This window comes from Strigops habroptila, chromosome 1 (assembly GCF_004027225.2).
Source record: "Strigops habroptila isolate Jane chromosome 1, bStrHab1.2.pri, whole genome shotgun sequence".
Classification (NCBI taxonomy): Eukaryota; Metazoa; Chordata; class Aves; order Psittaciformes; family Psittacidae; genus Strigops; species Strigops habroptila.
Window position 1 is genome coordinate 125,003,174 of NC_044277.2, and position 14,007 is coordinate 125,017,180.

At 35.7% G+C, this 14,007-nt stretch overlaps 1 long non-coding RNA gene across 2 annotated transcripts; it reads left to right on the forward strand.

The window, feature by feature from the left end:
* Positions 1-494: 494 nt before the first annotated feature.
* Positions 495-4,533, forward strand: LOC115617484. Of its 2 annotated transcripts, XR_003994610.1 has the most exons (3): positions 495-1,152; positions 1,331-1,434; positions 2,646-4,533. It is a non-coding gene; the product is annotated as an uncharacterized LOC115617484 (long non-coding RNA). The 2 variants fall into 2 exon arrangements; XR_003994609.1 differs by having other exon boundaries at positions 495-1,434.
* The last annotated feature ends 9,474 nt before the right edge of the window (positions 4,534-14,007 follow it).

Here is a 14,007-nt window from a genome sequence, read left to right on the forward strand (position 1 = left end):
TTCACACACTTCTCTTTCTGATTACTTAGCTGACTGAATATAGAATTCAGTTGGAATAAAGAGATACCATGTGACCATATCACTAAGTAGTGCATACGCTTAGTACTGCTCTCTGCACGGGAATTATTGTCTCCCAGAATTACTTGCCAGCCAATAAGATGGGTACATTTGCTTTCAGTGTGGTATTTTCATTGCTTATAGAAACACGCTGATTAGAATCTTTTCCTGATGCTTATAAAATGCAGAAAGCAAATGGCATATGCACAGATTTCCTATTTCCGATACAAGGGCAAACAGACATATAGAATCATAGAATCATAGAATAGTAAGGGTTGGAAAGGACCTTAAGATCATCTAGTTCCAACCCCCCTGCCATGGGCAGGGACACCTCGCACTAAACCACGTGGCCCAAGGCTATGAAAACCTATGAGAAAAAAGAGCAACCTGTAAAAACGAGGAAGTCTAAAAGCATGATCAAAGTATTTGTACCAGAATTTCCTATGATGAAGCCATGGGAAAGAAATAAAATTAATGATTCATTGTGTAGTTATTGTTTGGGAAACTACCTAGTTTGGAGTTAGTCTGTTAGGAAAGAAAGAGCAGTCAGTATCACTGAAAGAATGTCAAAAAAGAATGAAAATTTGTCAGTAAGCAGGAGAATTACAGAAAGATAGGGACAGAGGGCATCATGAGCAGTTTTATTCTCCTTCCACTTGCCTCCAAATAGGATGTGCTATGTGTTACAGATTCTTGTATCAATCCCGCAAGGTCTTGGCCTAATCATAATGATCTATAATGTTGAAGAGTCCACAAACTCTTTAGGAAAACTGCCCTTGTACTTCATTATCCATTACCACTAGATTTTTTTTTTTATTTAATATCTACCCTAAATTGTTGCTGCTGTAATTGAAGTCTGTTGCTTACAGTCGTATCCATGCATAGAGAACAGATTTCTTTTTTTATCATTGTGTCAATCTTTCAGACTCCTGTTAGGCACATTGTCTGCTGAGAGTTATTTAATACATGAAAACTACCTCCAGTCCATCAGCTGAAAATAGGTAAAGGTTGAGAAGGTTTTGGATGTATCATCTTTTCTTGTACTGACTTTCTTTGAGCTTCTGTTCCTGGCCATTACGAGAAACATGATAACAGGTGAGATGGTGGACCTTTGAGATGATTTATTCTTTTCCATTGTGATTTTATGTAACTTTGAACATGTTATTGTACCCCCTCTCAGCCGCCTTCTTTTATTCAGGTTTAATAGCTTCATTTTTTTCAGTAGGTAGGTCATGTTTTGTAGAACTTGATCATTCTTTTTCCTCTATTGCAGGCATAGACTGGTTTACATCCTCCTTGAAACATAGGTCTCAGAAGAGAGCTCTGTGCTGAGTTCAGCTATGATGAGTGGACTGGAAAGATTTCTTCTCTTTTTCGGTAGACTATCCTCATATTTATTCATTCCACTATGCAGTTTGCCTTCTCTGCAGTGGTGTGGTATTACTGTGTTGTGTTCAGTTTGTGATCCACAAAAGCCCAGATACTTTTCTGAGGAAATGCAATCAACCTGTATTTGTGCTGTTGACCTTCACAGAAATTAATTTTACTCTTTAAAGATCATCTCTCAGATTTGTTAATGCCCAACAAATGCTCATTCATCTTGGTGTCATTTTTAAATGTAGTAAGGCTATTTTGTGTTCTGTCAGAAAGATTGCCAGTGAAAATACCAAAGGGTATCATAATCTTCAGAATGCTGCTTGACACATCTTTCCATATCAAAGTGAATCATTGAAAACTTATTTTCTCAATTGAGATGTTCAATATGTTTTGGTGCAATAGAATAGAAGTTTTATCTAGAACCTTTTCCCACAGTTTGCTTATGGGAGTGTTTTGTGCCACATGAGTTAATAGATTAAAGTCACAGAATTTCTATTACTTCTTCCCAATCCACGACACCTGTTCCTTTGTCATTGTCATGGTTTAACCCCACTAGGCAGCTCAGCCCCACACAGCCACACACTCACTCCCTGCTGGCAGGATGAGGGAGAGAATCAGAAAACTAAAAGTGAAAAAGAGGTGGGTTAAGATAAAGACAGTTTAATAGGCAAAGCAAAAGCTGCGTGCACAAGCAAAGGAAAACAAGGAATTCATTCGCCACTTCCCATTGGCAGGCAGGTGTTCAGACATGTCAGGAAAGCAGGGTTCCATCACATGTAATGGTTACTTGGGAAGACAAACGCCATCACTCCAAACGTCCCCCCTTCCTTCTTCTTCCACCAGCTTTATATACTGAGCATGACACCATATAGTATGGAATATCCCTTGGGTCAGTTGGGGTCAGTTGTCCTGGCTGTGTCCTCTCCCAACTTGTGCATACCCAGCCTCTTTCCTGGTGAGGTGAGGAGCAGAAAAGGCCTTGACTCTGTGTAAGCACTGCTCAGAAATAGCTAAAACATCCCTGTGTTATCAACACTGTTTCAACACAAATCCAAAACATAGCCTCATACCAGTCTGTATGAAGAAAATCAACTACCCCAGCCAAAACCAGCACAATCATTCAGGTTTGTTTGACTCAATTTGCTCTTGACTGCTGTTCATCTCCTTACTATCATCCACTTGCAAATAATTCCTTTGATTCTCTTTTCCAGACTTTTTCAGAACTGAAGTTGACTGGCCTCAATTCCTTTTTTCTCCCTTTTCAACACCTGTGCTATATTCTTCAATGCTCCAGTACTTCATCTTTCTCAGAAGTTCTTTTTTGTTATGAAGCTGTTTCAGACATTTCAGATTTTTTTTTTTTTTCAGTTTTTCTGGGGAAAAAAAGCCACAAAAACTTGGTCTACACAAATCTCTGAAAGAACTGAAGAACTACATGTCTGTGCCACTTTCAAAAATAAGTTTGGTTTTTTTTAACGCAGAAGTTCTGTAAGGTACCTTTTAACCTTACTCTCAATATGACTCATGTTACCTAACTGTCAGCATTATGACAGCATTCAAAAAATTGTTTGAAAGAAATAATGAATCCTGAAACTGTAAAATATCTGGGTGGATATAGATTTAATTCACTTTAAAAGTTTAAAGCACCATTATTCAGCTCAAATTGTCTTCCTAACACAGGTAATGTAGCTCTTCCATTATGTAAACCCTATTATTTAACGTATTTGAGTAAAATGCAAGCTTTGTATGAAGACTATGTTTTCCTTTGTAAACATTCCTTGAAATACTGGAACATGGTAAGACAGATGTGACTGAACCTAGATCAGTTCTGAAAAGGAAAAAATATGGCTCCAACCTATTGAAAGATATTATTAAGCTGGTCAGCAAAACAGTAGGTAAACAGGAACTGACAGTTATAATTAATTTTTATTCAGAAATGCTGCAATCAAACACCTCATAAAAAGTTTTGTGGAAATACTGATATTTTGGGATAAGAGACAAACTACTGTTATGGATTGGATACTGACAAACAGTGGTTTTAAACATGGAAATATAAAATACAGAGTTTGCTAAATTGTGCAATTTAGGATGTCTTTTAGTCTTCATTAATGATCTGGAAACAAGATGAATAGAGAAACTGAATTAAGCAAATGAAGCTAAATACTGGCTGCTTTTGCAACCAGTAATATTTCTTGGGCTTTTTTTTAAAGTTCAATCAATACATTAGCCATTTTTCTATACCTCAATTTCAAAAGAAGATAAAAGGTACACATCTCAATAACTGTGTTTCACAGCAGGTCCAATGCTGTTGTTCCCCCTCATAAGGTAGTTTTTGTACACATACTGAAAGTAGAAGTTGGTTTAGAAGAACTGAAATTACTTGATGAGTGACCCTGGAGGCACCTATTGTCAGTTTGTCTTTTTGCCTGGTTTACACCAGGACCCTTGCTTCCCAGTTGCATGCACACTATGTTTGAACATTATACAGATGATACACAGTAATTCACTCTCAGACTTCTATTATGGTGTAAATCCTGAGTTTTTTTCTGGAAGTCCATGCATTTGGTAGAAGAATGCCTTAGATTGTGAATGCTTGTGGGTTGCATATAATCATATGTGTGCATGCATGAATGTCTCAAACTAAGCCTTCGAATTCTTAAGCACAGCCTACTGTAGTGAGCTACAGCCAGTGTGGGCTAGTTGTAAACTGTGATAACAGCCTGACTGAACGGAAGTTACACACATGGGACTATATAAAGTGTAGACATATGCAATGTACATTTGTCAAAAGAACCATCTGGGAAGCTGGTGATGCATTGTGCTTCTGCGCATAGACTGTTGAGATTGGGGAAGCCTTGTCCTGTGGGAGATATGCTTTGAAATGCACCAGCCATTGCTGGAGGCCCAGAGACACTGCAAACAGCTGGACCACGTGAAACCAACAGGACTGCCAGTCCAGCTTTCCTAGACCTGCAGCGATGCCTTGATGGGAAGGGAAGGCAAGACTGAGTAATGCTGGAGTGAACTGAGTGCATGAAATAATCAGAGTTGAAGCACTATTCTTTTTGGTTCTTAAATAAACCCCAGTGTTCAAACCTGCTATGGATTGCTGTTTAGTTTGTCTCTCCTGTGATAGACATGACTGAGAGAATAGCTCACATTCTCTACAAATATTACAGACACAAAGTGTGAAGACCTTAAAATTAATCTTTGCACTTCTTGCTGCTGCTTAATGCAGGGCTAGTTCTCTACACTCTGATAAGAGAGTCTGAGAGGTACACAGACTTGTGCTGGCCCTAGCTTTTCACAGGAATGAGAAAACACACTTGAAGATTGGCACAGAATAATGATGTTCTGGCAGAACTTCTTTTTTGTCAAATTCACTCTCTTTTTTCCATAGTACCAGCTGAAGTTGGGAAAAAGACTGTTGGAAGAATCGGTTTATTACCCCCATAAAATTAGGCTCATCCTTAAATCTAGTTAACCATGGCTGGCTAAACCAGCTTTGGAAACAGATTATATGTGCTATAGGTTGTACTATACCGTAGAGCTAAGCAAAGTGCAGACATCCTAAAGAGCTGTGCTGTCCCTCTTTATCCTGCAAGCTGAGTGGCAAATTCTGCCCTTAGCCAAGCATGTGACACTTCCAGTGACATTACAACCTTTGCAGGGTTATAGTAATGTGACTGAGAGCAAAATCTGACTTCTGTTTTTAATATTAGTTCTACCCATCCTCAGTTTTTTCACCAGCATATGATAGAAAACTTTCATACAAATGCAGGAACTTAGGTGGCTTTGTGTAAAATTGGTAGGTAGGTAATTGATTCATTGGGAGCTTTCACTTCTGCAAAAAATCCATAGCTAAGAAAGGGGATATATTAGTCCACCTCTTTCTTGCAGACATTTTGAATTTTAGCAGTAAAATAGCATTAGAATTTATTGCCATCTCAGATATTGCATCTTCTGTGTATAGCAAGACACTTTGGGTTCATATTGCTGATTAGCAAATAAGTAGAACATGTATCTTCTCTAGATCTGTAATTTCCTTTATCCAATATTCTCAAGCAGAAGTATTAATAGATGTCACTTAATGGCTTTATTTATCTGAGGACTTTAATATGGACTGTTACAAAAGGGAAACAATACTAATAAATTCTTAGCTTCCTTTATTGTTTTTTCCTAACGTATCTGTAGTAGCCAATGACAGGAATTGGCAGAATTGAAGTTTCCAGCTGCCTTGGCTGTTAATCGTGTATGTTGCCTCATATTGATCCAGAGGGCCATGTTTCTGCTATCAGTCCTGGCACAGATGTCAATGTAAGTCTCATCAGGTGCAGCTAAAGCAGTATGTTGGTCGTGGTGCTGAAATGTAATACTGTATTAGTAGCCTTCAGCTTCCACCTAATCTGTGGTAAAAGCTGAGGGGCAAACAGAATTTCCATTTCACAGGCGCAAACACCTGTAGGTGGGTAACAGTATTTAAATGTTCCAACACCTGCACATATCCAGGTATGATGCTCCAGGGACAGTCTGCGAGCTGTGCATCTGCCTGAAGCACGTTTACAGTGTGTTGACTTTCTGCTTTGCTTTGGTTCATGTTTTACCTTGATATCACAGGTGATCATCCTCTGGAGGCTGTCACCAGGGGATTTTTTGGTCACTTCTTTGAAGCCTTAAAGTGCATTACTCCTGATCTATGCCCCCCCTAACTATATAAAATCATTCTGCCTTTTAGCATTACACAGGGAGCAGAAAGCTTTGATAAGCTCTTTGAGCAAGATACCTGTTGGGGTTATTGATTTTGTGTACTCTTCTATTTGACCTGCTTAAAACAACTTTTAACAGTCGACTAGGTTGTCATTTTCCTTCCCCCATTTCTCTCATGAGAATTTTTAAACTCCTAAAAGAGAAAGTGTACAATTCAAACAGCAGCCAACCTGCACAAACAGTGGGATAGGTGCTTAGTTTCTGGAATATTTCCCCAGCTCTCATATGGAGAGTTAAAGTGGATTTCTAATTTTTATTCTACTCATTACTAAACAGGAACACTGAGGTCACAGCAAATAAAGCAGTATGAGTTAATGAGAACAGCTTTAGCAAAAAGAGGAGGTGTTTCTCAAAGTACATCAAGTGCTTCACATATATTAAGAAACCCCAGCTGAATCGATTTAATAATGTTGGGATTTACACAATTATTACAGAGCTTTCATTATTCACCCAGCCTGCACATACCACAGCACAAATGAACATCTCAGTCTGGTGGTATTAACATTGCCATTTTCTAACCCATTCCCAGGCCATCTGCTACATGCTGATCATTCACTGCTCTAACATTTAACAGTTACCCAACTGCAACTTAGCAGATTTGTGTACTTTTGAAAACAGCTGGTTTAATAACTGCTTCAGAGCTTTTGGATAAAGAAATTATTTTGTAGTGCTTTACAATAGACTTTAAAAAAAAAAAAAAAAAAATCAGTGCCTCTGAGAAAAGGGTAGAACAGTTGCTTCCGCGAATTTACAAATTTGCAGCGCTTCATTTTTGTTCTTGTCACATAAGGAAAAATATTTGATTATTTATAGAACAATATTTCAAGAAATCTCTTTTACCATTCCTATTTACTTTTTGTCCTCCCTCAACTACAGAGGAAATATTTATATGCTGGCCTAATGTAAGAGTTTAATATGTCAATCTGTGTGAAAGGCTCCAACTTGGAGCTTGTCATATAAAACAACAGACATGTAGCTAAAACACAAAATCATAGCATAATAATAACAATTAAGTTAAATTAATAATAAGCTTTGAACATAGCTGAGCTATAACCCTGACTTTCTAAACATGATGAGAATGTGAAAATAGTGTTCATTCTTCCACTGCTCTTGATGTCACACGTTAATATTAGCTATGACTGACTGAAATGATTCTCTTTACTTTGTCTTCTGCATACTGTAAACTATAGCAGTTTAGGTACTCTTATAATTTAAAAAGATAGTCTCAATCACAAAGGTAAAAAAGCCTTTATTGTTCATATGGATCAGTTTAAGTGTATACATAAATATATATATGTACACGTACATCTTGTTAATAACCATTTGACTTGCATATTCCAAGTACTCTTCAGATGATGATTAACCCTTGCTTCATAAACATTTAGGAAGTTGTTGCTGGATGCTGACATTGATATTTATATTAGAAAACAGAATGGAAGCAGGTAAAAGAAATGGGCCACAAAAGTGACAATTCATGAGGGTTTGGGGTTTTTTAAACACCTCTTCTTTTACACAGCCATCAATCAAAGTGACAGCATCCCTTAGATTAAATTTGGATTCTCCAGCACAAATTAATCTGTCCAGTACTTCCTATCTCACCGTTTCAATCAATCAACAAATAAAGCCAATCAAGACTTCAATTCTTTGCTGATTAGCCATTAAACCATGAGAGCAGGCTTGTGACAGTACTTCTGGGATTCTTACAGAAGCTTATTTATAGCAGGTAGCAAGTGTCATGATCAGTCTTCACAGAAACAAACTGGTGTACATTTCATTATTTTTTTTTAACTTAATAACAACAAATGAAAAAGTGAAACAGCTTAGAAACAAATTTGAGAAACACATTATCTGAAACGGAACAAAACATAAAATTAAAAATCTCAGAAATCACAGAAAATGAAAGTGGTGGTATGTTATAACTTTCAACTCCTGTCACTGGAACCAAAGGAGTGAGGAGTGTAAAACAGAGATATGCAATGATCTGCACACAGCTGGCCAGCAGGTAGGTTACACTGTGGAAATGTCCTAATACAGGAAAAAACACCATGTGCAGTCACTCCAAGGACTTTTCCTATTTTATTGGAAAAGTTATACAGTCTAGCCACATGAGGATGAGAGAGCAGGAAGATGTCCAGCACCTTGAGGTTGTTTAGGAAGGAATACTGTGTCCTTAGAACACAGCTCAGTTATTAGCCCATACTAACCTGGATTGCCCCCTTACAACTAGCTCTTTCCAAGACAAAGCCAGAGGACAGTCATGGGAACAGTTCATTCTGGATTCTACATCCTAGTCTGAATATCTGGTGGAAATCTCAAGCTTTCTGCCTTTTCCTACTTGAATCTGAAAGCTAAAGTTTCTTGCCTACAAAGGGCTGCTCTACCACATAACTTTTCTTTGGTAGAATAGGAATGCAAACAGTTGGATTACTGAACATTAATCTAACCTAGATCTGCGACCATCATCAGAAAGGACATTATGTCAGCTTGGTACTGCATGAGAACTTCAGGGTTTTTATAAACAATAAAATTTTACTACTGGAGATCAAAAGGTACTTTTCAGAATTTATTGTAAAGGTCTCATTCAAGTTCCAGTTAATTCAGTACCAAAACAAAGGTAGCAAGATCAGGCATTAATAAAATAAAGATCTAATTCTCTCAATAAAATTCCTGCTAGTGTTGTCAACAGATGTAATTTGAAAAAAGATGTGTGAGCAACATCAAAAAAACTTACAAAATAAATATGCAAGGATTCTGTGACAAGAATACTCTGGCTAATAGAAACATGAACCATTGTATTTTTGAAGTGTTAAGGAAATCAAATTACATTACAGTGTAGTATTACCATGAGCATAAAATTACATTGTAATTAAATTTCTAAGTAAAATTCTAATACATTAAATAACTTAAAAATAACAGCAAAACAAATTATGAATGAGTAATACTGGATTTCACATTATTTTCACTTCCATGATTACAGTTCTGAAAATAATATGCAAAGCATTATTAAAATGCCTTTTTCATGTCAACAGTTTTCCAATAAAATTAATATAATTAGATACATTCGAATTTTGTAGATGTTGAAAGTAGATTGATGATGAAGCATAAAATATTTAATGTAACTCTGAGTAAGAAATTACAAAGAAACTATATTACAAGTTAAACATAGTGATTTTAGATTTATTTATTTAAGTTCAGTTTTTCATCCACAATCTAATATAATGGCTGTAACTGTCAGCCAACCTAATATTTATATAAATACAAATTAATGTTTGATTTTCCTTGAGGACATAGTTACCTCTCATAACAGGCATTGTTTCTGTTTTGGAATGTCTTTCTTACTATTTTAAGATGAATACTGATTGCATGACTTCTGAACTAATAACGGTTCAGAAAGACCTAGCTGTAACACAATTAATATAAATAAATGAAGAAAAAAAAAAAAAAAAATTTGGGGCTTTGCCTTAGGCTGAAGAACAGCTTGAATGGCTTCTACACTGATTTGACTGTTCTCTACATTTTAAACACTGTAAGTTTAGTTCTTTAAACAGCTTGTTTCTGCTAAATTCTCTTCAATATTGTAATGGTTTAAACAATGTACAATTATATGTCACAATAATTATTGTGATTGAATAAATGTATAAATATCTACATATTTGAAGCAAAATATCATGAATCTTAAGAAGCAATTCCTAGACATTATGACATTTTTGTATTACAAAATACAAAGCCTATCTATTAAATAGAGGCAACCATTTTAATATACATTTTCAGGTTCCTTTGTAAGTGTTTTGAGGTACAATCACTATTGAAATTTATTAGCCATAGTTATATGTGCAATCCCTGCTAATTATCTCAAAGCAATCAAGTCTCCTGTTTCTTGGATTGCAATAATGTATGTCTCTACTGAATCATGATAGTACTGCTTCTTCTACTCTTCTTCCTACAGATTCTCTTCCTTTCTTGCTTTCTCCTGGTTTGATTTAATCTTTTTATTAACCATATAGATCTAAGCATTTAGAAATCTTACTTGTAGTGTATATACATAAATATGCATGCACACACAAACATTTGGGGTCTGTCCAGTTTTCACAGAAGGCATTAGCATTTATTAATTGGTTTCACAGTCAGATTTACAGCTGCTTAAGTAGTATTTTTTTTTCTGTTTATTATTTTTAAACTGTGCTGAATAATGTTTATAGATTACTTCATTTTTCCATGTCTGTTTATTGTTTCTCTCGCACACTTTGCACATAAAGTCCTGTTTTCTTACAATCATGTCAGTGTCATTGTTAGCAGTATTTGGGACTTTTCTCCCTTAAAAAGCACCAGTGTTTTCCTCAGCGTAAACTTTTTCACACTGCTTTAATGCTGCCCTTTCAAAATAAAAAACTGTGTTACACTGAGAATGTAGGAACAACAATAGGTTGCAAAATAATGAAGAAAAGGTATAGAGACATACATTGTATCTTTTCCTATTTAACAGTATGTAAAGCATGCTTCTTACAATATATGTCTTAATTTGCTCCAGGAACTTATCTGCAGACAAAAAAGGTCCTGATGTTCAGATAAGTTGCACAACACTTAATCTTTTAAATGTGAAAGGAAAACAAAAGATATTTAAAGTGTAGATTCAGAATTACCATTAAAAATAGTATCTGAAAAGAGTAATCCACTGGAAATAATTCTAATTGCTTCTTTTGATCTCTACTTGGGGAACTATCAACACTGACACATGAACTCTGGTCAGTCCTGTTGAAGTAAAGACAGTATCACTGTAGCTGCTTGCCTTGTTTCTCTGCTTCAGGTGTCTATTTCTACAGCAAAAATGTCAAAAGAGAATGACTGCCTGCACATCAGTAGGTGTCTTGGCTTGAGTTTGGTGCCTTGGCTTATATATACAATTAAACTGGGTTTGCATTAAGATGCCAGCCACTACATGGGAGCACATGCACTATGGGCACACATTCTCTTTGGCTAATTCTTCTGTGGAAGTGGTAAAATTTAGCAGGTGGCTGCTGTAGTAACTTAAACTGACACAAGAGTTTTTTAAGTGCCCTAAATCCCACAGTCTGAATAGCGAAGAAGAAAAATTTCCACATCTTCCTCTGTTAGAGTTACTACCCAGTTAAACCTTCAGATAGATAAATTCCTCATTACGCTATCTGGAAAACTATTTTCAGGTAGGTTTGTTGTTTTGGTTTGGTTTGGTTTTCCCCCCACACCTAACTTGTATGTTTCTGCAAAACTTAGGGTCCTATCTCAAGGACAAAAGAATTTCATTGAAAAAAATCTTAAAGAGTTTTGTTCATAAAACTCAATTAGTAAGTTTATTTGTAGAATTGTCTTAAAGATTTGGGGAAAGCTGATTTTAAATTATTTAAATAATTCTAAACAGACCACAGGTTTTTGTGAATATTTTTAAATTGGAGTGAAGATCTATTTTGCCTCACAAACTGAAGAATTTCAAAGAAAAAGTTTTAGAACAATTAAAGTGTCTTTCTGAGGGAATCTTATTGTCAGAACTGATAATATTTTGTCATAGAATATTTACATTACTCTCTTAAGAGGAATTCCTTACAGTTGCTAATGATGCATTATTGCACCCTATCATTGTCAAAGGTTATACATTTTTAAAATGTGCTTGTACTCCTTGTAGTTTATTGGCAATTAATGAGAATTTTGTACTAAATACCTAAATATCATCAAACCACACAGAATACATTTTTTTTTTTTTTTTCCTCCTGTCTTCTTTTCTAAACAGAAATCTGAATATTCAGCCATCTTCAGCATCTGAAACCCCAGGTCATCTTCCTTCTGTAGGGTCCCACACCTGCAGCTGTGAAGTGAGGCTAAAACTAATAAATTACATATTACCACTATTGGTTAACTCACACCACAAATATTTTTTATTAATCAGTTAAGAAAGACTGGAGACTTATTACATGCAATTGTTTCTTATTTAAACACAGTGAGATAGTGTCTTCTCTCAGACAATTATACATACAGGAAAGTTTTCTTGTCTTTAACTTCAGAAATATGAAGCAAATATGTATTTGCATAGTGTGAATAACTTAGTTTGCAAGGTATCACAAGGAATGACTGTTTGATGTGCTGAATGAAAGTGACTCTGCAAGCATATGGTTATGTTGAAAAAAGTTATAAAAGCTTTTTCAGACTTCTACAATAAAGCCATTTTTAAGTGGCTTTCAGGTGTTTACTTACACATTATAAGCCATTCTCTTAAAGTCTTAGAAAAAGGAAGAAATACGTATTAGTAGCATATATCTGGACACACATTTAGAGAATCTATCTCTCTCTTTAATTTTCAAGTTTGGCTTTAGAAGTTTGTTTCTATTAACTGATAAGCCTTTCCATTTTTATTCTCCCCCTCCCCCCCAGTTCCTTTACTTTTGCCATTTATTACCTTTTCACTTTGGGAATATTAAAAATATTTTGTGAGCCTTTGCTACAGTTGTAAGGAAACAGGAGAATTCAACAGAAAAGTAATCTGTTCAGTTTGAATTGGATTCTAAAGAAATAAAGTGTTAGTTTTTTCAAAGTTGAATGGACTTTTCTCTCACCAAATTTACAATTATTTTATTTCCCTGATAGGACAGAGAGTATGGGAGAAAAATGAAGCACTTTAAAAAGAAAAAGAAGAAGAGTTCCTTTCAATGAATAAAGCCAAACTCTAGGAAATCCCGTATTTTATCCAGTTCTCTCTTTTCAAATGTGTAACACTACCTTGAATTAATTTTCCAATAAACAAGAAAGTATTCAGATGAGTCTCTGTTTCATAAAGTACACTGAGCATATTAATTTGGAGAGATGTCAGAATTGCTGTAGCTTCCAAGAAGTCACACATATTTATGATTTTTGAATAGTTCAAAAGGGAAAGGATATTTTCATAGAAGTTGAAGCTTTTCATTGCTCCAAGACATCTCCTTTGGAAATATTTTCTTTTTCAAATAAAGTGTAACAATACGAGAAAAAAAAAAATCATTTGGGCAAAAATAATGATTTATTATTTGAAGTTTCATTTTAACCATCAGATTGAAAAAAATCAAGTGTTCACATTATTAACAGTTGTCACTGATACTGCATTTCTCACGTTTCCGTGTGTTGACATGAGTGTTGATTTCTGCAAAGGTCAGGAGACATATTTCCTTCCACCTTTTACCCCAGTCTGCAACATCAAATGCTTGGCTGGAGGCAGTCACCAGGACTTTTGCCTTTCTTGTAAACATCTGCTATTAGTTACTGCCAAAGGCAAGATACTTTCTTATCTTGTATGGCAAATTGTAGGTGCTTTTTCTCGCCTCACAGGCAAATAGATCTGTTTAAACAGATATATAGTCTCTGAAATGAGATGCCATTCACAAAGCTATCATGAAAAAATCTGTCTAATAATATGTGAACAATTCAAAATTCCTTTCTTTCTCTGAATGCTTATCCTTTTTTATAATTTTACCCCAATTTTTTGGGGGAAAAAAGAAAACAATACTGTTCCTTCAGGTTGTTCAGGGGACAAAAATAACACAGTTCTAGGCACCATTCTGTAGGCCTGTTTTTGTGAGAGGGAGCAAGTATTCTAAGTGGGTAACACCACTCTGGGAGAGGCAGGGGATCTGCTGAAGGCAGAGCAGGGTGGGGGTGTTTGTTCTTACCAGTCTGGCAAGCAACACCTTGCCTTTTTGCGTAATTACTGCTCTACAGGGATACAGCTACTCTTACAAGACTTTTACGGGTCTTCTAAACCTTAAAAATCTGCAATGCTTGGAGTCCAGATCTTTTCTCTCAGTAGCA